At 36.8% G+C, this 12,252-nt stretch overlaps 1 long non-coding RNA gene and 1 pseudogene across 1 annotated transcript; one reads left to right on the top strand and one right to left on the bottom strand.

Annotated features, from left to right (window-relative positions):
• The first annotated feature begins 1,830 nt into the window (after positions 1–1,830).
• LOC148199525 (uncharacterized) lies at positions 1,831–11,602 on the top strand. The gene is made up of 3 exons (XR_015786115.1): positions 1,831–2,042; positions 11,082–11,148; positions 11,233–11,602. It is a non-coding gene; the product is annotated as an uncharacterized LOC148199525 (long non-coding RNA).
• Positions 7,428–10,537, bottom strand: LOC148199526 (uncharacterized; annotated as a pseudogene).
• Positions 11,603–12,252: the final 650 nt, after the last annotated feature.

Raw genomic sequence — 12,252 nt, 5'->3', positions numbered from 1 at the left:
ACGACAAAATTCAAGGAAAACAACAGAAGCTCGTGGAAATGATTTGAGTCGCGAGTATAATACTGTGACGTATTGTAATGTTGTGACTTTGATAGTCTGAGTGGTGATGATCTAAGTTATGAGTTGAATATTATGTTGTATTGTAAGGTTGTGACTCGGATAATCTAAGTTATGATATTTTGATATTGAAATTATATGCTATGTTAGGTTCTTCTTTACTCACCCTTTCCTTTTGTGGTTGTGGTTCCACCTACGATGATCGTACTTGTACGGGAGTAGATGGCATTGCAGATGAGGAAGAGATGAAGTAGCACGACGAGAGTTATGGGAATAACTATGGGGGACTTATCATGTTTTAAAGTAATTTTATGTCTTTGAATAATGAATTTGATATTTGTAAGGTTTTAACCTTATGTTGTAAGACGCTTAAACTTTTGATGGTTTAGTTCTGCGATGTTAATTTTAAAAAAAAACTGGCGTAAAATTTTGGATTTTGTTATTTTCTAGTGACACTCCGTAAGGGGTGTTACAAAATCCACCTTAACCCTAACCCTAACCCGCTTGAGAGGGTGCTTTACGGGTTGTGACTTTTTTCTAGCCGTCACTTGAGGGGACTTCATAAAAGAAGGCATTTTCAAGAGTGGGTTAAGACTGATCCTAGGCCATGGGTCAAATTAACAACTCAATGCACCTATGGAAGGAGGTGTCAAAAGTTTGCTATCTCATTTTCTCACTTCTCATTCGTACTAATTTACCAAATTAGTTGTTTTCCATTTTTATTTTCTCTATAACTTTTATGAATTTTATCATTATACCTTTAAATTCTTGCGAAGAATGAAAAATACTTCTTATTTAGTATATTATAAGTGAAGCTTAGCATTTACATAAGACAAAGAAAATACTTTTTATAACAACTAATTATCCTAGTTATAATCCATCATGTATAAAAAAGAGTACGGTGACATAATTATAAATAATTATAAATATGGTAACACTTTTATAATGGCTATATTTATAACAACTATAAAAAGTGGATGCGATGCCATTTTTATAATAAAAAATAAAACTTTCTATATCGATTTTAGTTATAAAAGTATAGAAAGTATACGTTGTGACATTTTTATAATAAATAAGAAAACTTTTTATAGTGATTCTAATTATAACTTATATAGAAATTTGACATAACGACATTTTTGTAATAAATAAAAAAATTTTCTATATTAATTTTAATTATAATAGTTATAGAAATTAGTTTTTTATTTTTGTTTATTTGAAAACTATTCAATTCCTCACAAAACCCTAGCATCGCCAAAACTGCTAAAACAAATTTTGTTTATATTCTTTACCTATTTGGAAATTTATGTTTTAGTGATGATTTGGATTTTACTATTACGTGTGTTGAGATAATTTGAAGATATCTTATTTGCTTGGTAGAAACGATTTTGATGAAATCCAAGAAAGATTGAAAAAGAAAGATTTTACTGTTTGAAATATTTTTTTATACCAATTTTGTATTTAATTGATGTAAAAAGTGTTAACATAAATAAAGAACGCTTATATAAAAAAAATATTATTCATGAATACGTGAAACAATAAATAATGTTTATTTAAAAAATTACTATGATAATAAATAACACTTTTTGAGAAAAGTACTATTTATAAGTAATTAATATTATTTTTTTAATATATAATTTAAAATAGAGAAAAAAATATCCTCTAAAAAAATGCTGTCTATTACAATAGATAACATTTCTTTGTGTAAGTCCTATTTGGTGTTTAAAAAAATTTTGAAAAATGGTTTTTAGTTTAGAGGTATCTTCATGCTTCTTTTACGTTCTCCTTTTTTTTTTCGTTTCCTTGGTTTTTGTTTTCCTCGTTCAACATCGTGCTCGTATTCGCTCGTTTGGCTTATGGTTCGAATAGGATCGTTCAGCTTCTTGCTTCGTTTCGTTCGTTCGGCTTCGTGCTTGGTTTCGCTTCATGCTTGGTTTCGCTCGTTTCTCTTGGTGCTTCGTTTTGCTCTGTTCGTGTACTGGGTTTAGGTATGTTCCCTCCTTCTTTTCTCTTTTGCTTTCTCTTTTTTAAAACCCTAGAGGCACGAAAGTGAGGGTTGCAGAGTATTTTGTTACTGCAATGAGGGTATTAAACTGGCGGAAGTTCATTGGGGGTAAGGAATGGTAAGGATAATAGAGGCTTGAAGGTTTTTGGTGTCGGGGTATTGACCGTGAGAAGAGCTAGAACTGGGTATGGGGGAGTTAACCTTTGTGTGTTTCGACTTCTTGCTTGAATGAGTGTTGATAATATGATTGATTATGCATTGTCTAAGTCTCACATTGTTACTCTGCTTTTGATAATGGTTGGTTAATATTGGAATTTGATTCGATGATAAAATATAGTTGGATGGAGAATCTATCATTTTGAATGGTATGCTCTGCTAATGATTTCTTTTATTTTTATTTGAATTGCATTGTTATGTCGTGGTTGACATTAAGCTACTCTGCCATTGTTATCATGCTATTTACAATATACTGAAAGTAATTATAGTTTTATTTTGTTATAAAAACATTAGATATATGTTGTGTTCATGTTTTGATTCGTGACAGGCTTGATGCAATGCATGCAGTATCAATTTGATATGCTAAAGTTGTATGGGTGATTGCCAAGGTTTATCATGGCTGTGAGTGTGGTAATTCTGTTGACTATACGAGATTACTGAATCATGGTCTGTTGCTTTCACTGGTCTGGTCACATGATGCATGCGTGTGTGATGGGTTGTTTATGAAAATTTTATGTTTTTCCTTGACTTATGAATGATAATGTTCGTATGGTTTTAGGATATAATGTGGTATGTAGTACAAATGGTTCGAGTCAGAAATGATCTGCATATGTTTGCTGCTTAAGTGTGAATGTGACTGTCTTACCGAAGTCTATGTTTCTGAACAACAAAATTAGTGTTACGCTCTATTCATAAATTTGGAATGTTTAAAATGCGTTTTCGAGAAACTAGAGTTATACATGAACCAATTTATGTGATGATTTCCTGTCTAGCAGCCTAAATAATTTATGGATTAACTTGAGTGATATTTTTTAACAAGACCTATGTGGAGGTATTTATCTCAATAATGAATGTTAATTGGAATGCATAAAAACATATTTTCTGTTCACTATTTTGTTTTAAAGAGTTAATATGTTTATAAATGTTATATTGGTATGATTTTGGGTGTCAATAAGGAGTAGATTAATTAGGAGGGATGCTTTTAAATGATAAATTGCTGGAAGTTTTGTGCTTTGAGGTGGTAAATGGTCTTCTCTGAAATTATTGGTGTGAAAGAATTTCCAGTGCATGCTTAAGTTTATTTCAGAACTTAACTCGTAGATGATTGAATGATAAGAGTGAACTAGGTTTTAAATTGTTCTAGGTGGTGAAATTGCTGTGAACATTTCTGGTGGGTTGAAGGTTGTTCAGTATAATCTAAGGGCTTTACTCAACTTGCTGATATATGAATACTCTGGATGTTGGCCCTGCTGTATTGTTAAACATTAGGTTGTTGAGGCATGATCATAAACTAGTATTATGTTGCTTCAACACTCTGAATCAGTATAGATGTTCTGACTTTTGATTGAAAATGACGTGAGAACACTCAACTTGAATAACAAAACTTGATTTCACGGTCTGAAATGTGTGACAGTGTGTCATATTGCTCTGTGATAACTTGTTTTGTAAGGGTTAATGGTCCCAGGGATCAATTATGGGTAGTAGGTGGAGTGATTTTATGTAAATTCTGTTTAAGTTAGCATGTACAGGTGTTGTAATGATTACGATTTGGACTATGCTGTTGTTAATGTGTGTGGTACAGTATAGTGATTCTAAATAATTGGTTGGAAGTATATATTATAAGGACCAGATTATATACCTACGCTGTTTAAACCTCTTGAAACATGTATACATATATTGTGTTTTTAGAATTAATAGAATCTGATTGACGTGTGTTGATGTTACAACATGAATTACTTTGTTTGTATAAAAGGGTGAAGGGGAGTCTATTTCTGTAGCTGTAATGTTCCAGTCAACAATTCATCAGCCTTGTTGGCGGGTGCTTTAATGCCGCTGTCACTGCAGTCAGTTGTTGTAACCTCTGCAATTTGTTGCTGTTGCCTCCATAAGCTACCATATTTTCTTTGGTCAAGATTAAGAGTGTTTCGTGAATTGCACTAGCCGTCGTTCTCGCTGTTTGCCGTGAGGGGAAATATTTTTCAACCCCTGTAGAGAACTTTCTTTTTGGGCTAGAGTTTAGCCCATACTTCTTGTGATACAATGTTAAGTATCACCTTTTTGGAGTAGTTCAGCAGAGAACTTTGGACCTCTAACCTGTCTTTGGCCTTTTGATGCCATCATAAGTCCCAATCTTTGGTGTTTTTGGTTTCTGTCAATGCTTTGTTATAACAACTCATTGAGAGTTGCTTTATGAGACTGCTCGCTGATTTGGCTCGTTCGATGTTAGGGGTTTTAGATTTGTCCCCAAGTACGAATCGATTCTCACTAGTTCTTTCACCTTCACGTTCTGTCATTGACGTGCATATGCCGTTCAGTCGTGAGGGGAAGAAAAGTTTCAGCCGCTACAGGGTAGTTAGTCCCTGAAGGTTTGTTGCTGTTTCAGCTGCTGTAGGGTGGTTAAGTCCCTATAGCTTTTTTGCTGTTAGCCACTGCAGACAGTTCAGTTTCTGCAGGTTTGTTGTTGTTAGGGCAGTTAAGTCCCTTAAGGTTTGTTGTTGTTCAGGGTGGTTAAAGTCCATACAGGTTTATGGTTGTTAGCCTTTGAAGGCCTCCCATATGTTACTTGTGAGAAATAGAGAAGATTGGGAGAAAATATCCCTTGTGTGTTTTGCATACACATAGGATAGTTTATTTATATTGTAAGATATGGGCCAATGCCCTTAATACAGAATAGGCTGAGCCCAAATAACAGAAACACACATCTTAACATCTAACACTCCCCCTTAAGCTAGAGCATATAAATCATATGTTCCAAGCTTGTTACAAAGATAATCAATTCTAGGTCCTCGTAAGGACTTAGTGAATATGTCTTCCAACTGGTTGCTTGAGTTAACGAACTCAGTCTTGATATCTCCGGATATGATTTTTTCTCGAATGAAATGGCAATCAACTTCAATGTGCTTGGTTCTCTCATAGAAGACAGGGTTAGAGCTAATATGGAGAGCAGCTTGATTATCACATATAAGTGTCGGGTTAGAGCTAATATGGAGAGCAGCTTGATTATCACATATAAGTGTCGTGTGAGTGACATCTCCAAATTTCAGTTCACTAAGCAATTGTTTAAGCCACACAAGCTCGCAAGTAGCTGATGCCATAGCTCTATATTCTGCTTCTGCACTGGACTTTGCCACAACACTTTGCTTCTTACTTTTCCAAGATATCAGGTTGCCACCAATAGAGACACAATATCAGAAGTAGACCTCATATCAGAAGGGGAACCAGCCCAATCAGCATCTGAATAGCAAACGATTTTTGTATCGTTGTTAGGGCCATATAACAAACCTTTTCCAGGTGATCCTTTAATATACTTCAGTATGCGAACAATGCATCCCAATGGTCTTCACATGGGGAGTTTAGAAATTGACTCACCACACTAACTGCGAAGGAAATGTCAGGATGCGTAACAGTAAGATAGTTTAATTTACCAACTAATCTTCTGTACCGTTCAGGATCTGAGAAAGGCTCCCCCTGATTTGGTAGGAGTTTGATGTTAGGGTCCATAGGTGTTTTAACAGATTTATAGTTCATTAACCCTATTTCCTCCAAGATGTCTAACACATACTTCCTCTGAGATATGACAATACTATCATTGATTGTGCTACTTCAATACCCAAAAAGTATCGGAGTTTGCCAAGATCTTTGGTTTGAAAATGATGACAAAGGTGTTGTTTCATCTGAGTGATGCCAAGATAGTCGCTTCCTGTGAGAATAATATCATCGACATACACTATTAAGTAGATACATCCAGCACTTGAGTGGCGATAGAACACTGAATGATCCGCTTCACTGCGAGACATACCAAATTGTTGAATAACACAGCTGAATTTACCACACCAGGCCTGAGGAGACTGTTTTAGGCCATATAAGGATTTGCGAAGACGACATACCAATCCAGATGACTCCCCTTGAGCAACAAAGCTAGGCGGTTGCTCCATATAAATTTCTTCATGCAAATCACCATTAAGGAAAGCATTTTTGACATCAAGTTGGTAAAGAGGCCATTGTCAAAGAGCGACCATGGCAATGAATAGGCGAACAGAGGTCATTTTTGCCACTAGAGAAAAAGTATCACCATAATCCAAACCAAAAATCTGTGTGTACCCTTTGGCAACCAGTCGAGCTTTCAAACGATCAATTGTGCCATCAGGGCCAACCTTGATAGCATACACCCACTTGCAACCAACAACAGACTTTCCAGATGGTAATTGGACACACTTCCAAGTTCCACTTTTCTGTAAAGCACTTAATTCATCTAGCATAGCTTGACGCCAGCCAGGATGAGTTAAGGCATCACCCACAGACTTGGGAATTGACACAGAAGAAATGGATGAGAGACAAGTGTAAAAAGATGGAGATAATATGTGGTAACTAAGAACAGTATAATGGGGGGAAGGGTTACGGGTAGAGCGTATACCTTTACGGAGGGCAATTGGCAGGTCAAACTCATTTGCTGGAGCCGGAGGAGACACAGGAGGCGGCACTGGAAGTGAGTCATGAGGGAGACAATTGCGGCGACTATAAACCTGAAGGGTGGTGGTGAAGGACAATCATGTGATGAATGAGAGTCTAAAGAAGGAGGAGACAAAATGGGTGGAGCATCACCAGGAGGATCACATATAAGAGGAATATCAACAGTAACAGGTAGAGGTACAGAACTAGAAGATAGATGTGAAAAGTAAAAGGAAGATTCATCAAAAGTGACATCAGCAGAGATAAAATGACGATTGAGGGAAGGGGAAAAACACTTATAGCCTTTTTGTGACCGTGGAAATCCTAAGAAGACACATTTGTGAGACCTAGGAGATAACTTATCAAGACCAGGACTAAAATCATGAACAAAACATGTAGACCCAAAAACTCTAAGAGGTAATGGATGCAGAGGGTCTTGAGGAAATAAGATAGAATGAGGGATTTTGTTATCTAGAACGGAAGATGGCATGCGGTTGATAAGATAACATGCCGTGAGAACTGCATCACCCCAAAAACGTGAGGGTACTTGACCATGAATTAGAAGTGTACGAGTTGTTTCAATAAGGTGTCTATTCTTGCGCTCAGCCACCCCATTTTGTTGAGGGGTATAAGTACATGAGGTTTGGTGAAGAATGCCATGAGAAGCCATAAAATGTTTAAACGGTTGAGAAAGGTATTCATGACCATTATCACTGCGTAAATTTCAAATAAAAACCCCAAAACTGTGTTTTTATTTCATTGAAAAAAGATTGGAAAATAGAAAACAACTCAGAACGATTCTTCATTAAAAACAACCAAGTACATCTGGAATAGTCATCAATGAAGGTAACAAAATACTGAAAACCTAAAGTGGACTTAATACGACTAGGTCCCCAAATGTCAGAATGAACCAATGAAAAGGGGGACGACGCCCCGTTGTGAGACACTACGAGGAAAGGAACTACAAGTATGCTTCCCTAACTGACAAGACTCACACGACAAACTTGATAATTTTGACAACCTCGGGACAAGTTGTTGTAGTTTGGCAAGACTAGGATGACCTAACTGAGTATGAAGAAGGGATGGTGACTCCATGATTACGCCAACATGTGGAGAAGGGCGGAGATGATAAAGGCCATGAGACTCACATCCTGTGCCAATCATGTGTTTCGAACTCCGGTCCTGCAACTAAACAAAATCTTTAGTAAATGAAATAACACAATTAAGAGTACGAGTTAGACGACTAATGGACAATAAGTTGAAGGGAGACCCAGGGACATAAAGTACATGATCAATGGATATTGATGGAAAAATATTAACAGTACCAACACCATGAGATGAAACTCTAGACCCATCAACCATTGTTACTGAGGGTAAATTATCCGGACATGACAAGGAAGAAAACAAGGACTTGTTACCAGTGATATGATCGATGGCGCCTGAGTCAAGGACCCAAGGTACGAGGGAGTGAGAGTGAGTCAGACCAACAAAAGGTGTACCTGTACATGCAACAGATGCAGATGTAGTGAAATTAGAGTGCTGACGATCCTCATACCATCTGAGAAATTCGTTAAAGATTGCAAGTTTTTCTACAGTATTAGATGAAGTAGGATGGTCTGCAGATGATGATCGGGGAGGTGGATCAGAATTAACCATTGCTACAGGTCGAGGAGGACTTCCATGAAGCGCATAACATCTATCAATTTTGTGGCCTAACTTGCCACAGTAGTCACATTTTGGACGTCCTTTACTTGGCTTGCGAGACCGACTTCGATCATCACGTTGGGCAGCCATAACAGAGGAATCATCAGTATGAGGAGATGTCTCAGTGATGGGTTTGCTCGGTATACGCAAAAGAGCAGAACAAGTAGAAGTAAAGTTGGTTATGACAGGAGAACCCAAAATCTGATCACGAACATGAGAGACATCATCAGGAGTCCGTATAATGCCAACAACATGAAGAACTTTGATCGTTGTTCCAATTCTTCAGCAGGAGTGGAAGCAGGAGGTAATATATCATTAAAATCATGAAGAAGGGCATGAATTTTACCCAAATATTCTGCCATGGGACCAAGATTGCGCGGACCAATAACAGTTAATAGGTCCTGACAAACACCATAAAGACGTTGAGTGTCATTTGTGTATAACAACTTCGCTTGTGCCCATACTTCTGAACATGTTTCATATGATCACAACATTTGTTTCAGTGAGGAGTGAATGGTGGACTTTATAACAATGCATAACTGAGCATCAATTTTCATCCAGCGGGAAGTGTCATCTATGGTAGCAGTAGTCACATTTTGAGTAAGGTGATCTAAGTACCCCTGACTCTTCAACCAAAGTTTGATGTCGGACGCCCATTTTGCATAATTTGTGCCATCTAACTTGTCAATGGACAAGTGTACATTCACATAATTGGTATATATTGAGGATCAGAAGATGAGCCACCAACAGAGGTGTTTGTAGACGAGGAAGACGCCATGGAGAGGGAGAAACCCTAAAAATTCAAAGTGCTCCGATTGACGCAACGACCACAGATCCAGAAAGAGGGCGAGGATGCGATCACGGCGGTTCTGATCGGCGGCAGAACTCTCCGGCAACGCACGGCGGGAAGTGGTGGCAGCGGTGACTGTTGCGGCAGCGCATGGAGGTGCGTGGGTGGTCCGTTCGTCGCGATCTTCGTACCACGGTGGTCGCCTGACCGAGACGATTCCGATAGTGTGGTCGTCGGATGCCAGGTATGAGTTTATTCTCTGCCACGTTTTCTTTTCTTTTTATTCCAAATTTGCACACAAGTCCCTAATTTCTTCAATGTTTACACTTCAGAAGGAACACTGAAATTAGGGTTGCTTAGATGGCGCGAGTTGCTGCGCACATCTCTCTTACGTCTGGAGGTTGATGACTTGCGAGAATGGGGATAGTGGCTTCGTGATGGGTTTTTTGTGTCTCTGGCTTCTTGGTTTGATTCCTGCAGGTTTTTGGAGGTTGACGCGTTGGCTGGCACGAGGTGGTCCAGTGAAGATGAAACCGCCATCTAGTGGCTCTGGTTTTCTCTCTCGACGATGACGGCGCGATTTGAAGGAGATGTGGGTGGCGCTTCCACTTCACCAGGTAATGGCGGCAGCTCAAAATTCACAGCACCACCATGACTACTACACTGCTGAATTCCACCTTTTTGAATAGTCTGCATAGAGTTGAAGTCACCATAGCATATTTGGCCACCATTATTAGCCTCAGCAAAATGTGTGGATGGTTGTTTTGGAAGATTCAAACACCCAGTAAGAGCAATTTCTTCAAGCAAAGTACCTGGATCAGAAACATCTGTGTTTGATAGCCTTGAATTATTCTCCAGAGAAGGATCAAAAGCTGTTCAAACTTGATCTGGATTACTGCTCTCAATCCCAGATTCAGAACCGGGGTTTTGGTTGAGGAAATTTGCATAAACTAGTGGAAGATCAATATTTGGTCCATCACTCATCCTTGATGAGGAGCTAGAAGCTGCAAAAGTCCTTATTCTGGGATCATAAGAATGCCCAACAGGGTTATTATTATGATCTGTAGCATTCCCAGAAGGTGATGATGATGAAGTTTTGGAAGTGAAACCTCAAAATTATTTTGTTCAACCTCAAAATTCTTCATTGGAGCCCCTTTGATTTGGGTTTCGCCTTCTTGGACCTCATTGCGGTGTTCCTTATGAACCCTAATTTTAGTGTTCCTTCTGAAGTGTAAACATTGAAGAAATTAGGGATTTGTGTGCAAATTTGGAATAAAAAGAAAAGAAAACGTGGCAGAGAATAAACTCATACCTGGCATCAGACGTGGGCTGGCCGTTAGCCACGTCAAACAAAAGTTAACGCCATCCAAAATTAGGGACTATTTATAATAGTTTAAAACTATGAGGACTAAAAGCCATCAAAGTTTCGAGTAGGGACTAAATCCAAAATCGTGTGATACTTAAGGGACTAAAAACATATTTAACCCTTAATTTTAGCATCACAAGCTCAACAATTTTTTTATGTCACTGGTTTAATTGATGTCAATTGGTCAATTGTGTTTTTGACTAATAAAATAAACGATCTTTCCAATGATGAAATAGAAGATGAAGATACTAATATTGAAGATGATCTTTGTATGAAATATCATAGGATGATCATCCAATAACAGATGATATCTTGTATAGGAGAGATGATCATGACGAAGGAATTTGGATAAATCTATCATTTTGTGTCCATAAGAAACCTAAGTCTTTAAAGTTCACTTCAAAGAAGAAAAGGTTGGATTTATAAATTTTTATTTGTATGTTTATCCTTTTTTACTTATGTTATCATTTTTATTATCTGAATCACTTTTATTATAGGTAAATGACAACTATTACTGAAGATGGTATTCTTTCTCCCAACAAAGCTGAAGGGAACAAATTAAAGGTTATATACATATTTTATTTTTTGGTATATTAGATATGTTACTTTCCTAATTATTGTTCAATATGTACTTATTCATATTATTAGGTTTCATGGAATGCAAAAGGTCAACCCATTACCTGGTGACACAAACTTCATCAGTTATCTTGGATCCATTGCTCGATCAAATGTGTCTATAACTTGTGATAATTTGAAAGATTCAAGTTTGGATGCCTATAAAGAGATCATTTGGAATGATATACGATTAATGTTTACTACTTAAATCTACTTATTTTAAAGTATGTGTTATGATTTCCAAACTTTTTTTACTAATTTTTTTTTTTGGATAGCTAACTTTCAATGTAGATACATGTCACAAGACGTATGTATTAAGGGAGACATGGTTGTTGCTTAGGAGTTTTAGGACTTCCTTGGCCCATAAATATCTAAAGGAGGACAATGAAGATTATTTAGAGAATCCTCCTAATCAACCTCCTGTGAAGTATGCATCCATGATTAGTGTGAATATTTGGAAATAGTTTATTGCAAAACGTATGGATAAAAGTTTCAAGGTAATGTATACTATCTAAATACAATATATATTTATCCTTTAATTCTTTTGTTGGAAGTCTCACATCAACTAGAGATAAGACCAATTTAGAGTATATAAGTGGGTAAACCTCATCTTATAATCTGGTTTTGTGGGGTTGAGGTTCTCTTTAATTCTTCAATACTTACACATGAAGAGTAAACTTTTTAGGTTGTATGTAATATTTAAAATAGCAGTCATCTTGCTTCCTTCTATTCTATGAAGCACATATACTCAATATGGAATTAGGACGGTACAGGGACACAACAATGATTTTCAAATTTAGGATACATTAGCAAAAAGTTGTTAAATAATTTATATAAATGTAGAATATTGATAAATAAAGAGACATTGATCATTTATCATTAATTGAAAACTATGATGACAATTTTGCAAAAGACATGTGATTATAACAATAAAATATAATTTTTTTTAATTACTTAATTATGATTGGAAATCTAGTAGACTATCAAGTATCAGTATAATTAAAGGATAGAGCATTGTATTTTACAAAGCATTATTACACAACATATGTTAAT

This window comes from Vigna umbellata, chromosome 4, assembly GCF_029865625.1.
Source record: "Vigna umbellata cultivar VRB3 chromosome 4, Vumbellata_1.0, whole genome shotgun sequence".
NCBI lineage: Eukaryota > Viridiplantae > Streptophyta > Magnoliopsida > Fabales > Fabaceae > Vigna > Vigna umbellata.
Note: the sequence above shows the minus strand (reverse complement) of the source record. Positions and strands in the feature narration are given on the sequence as shown.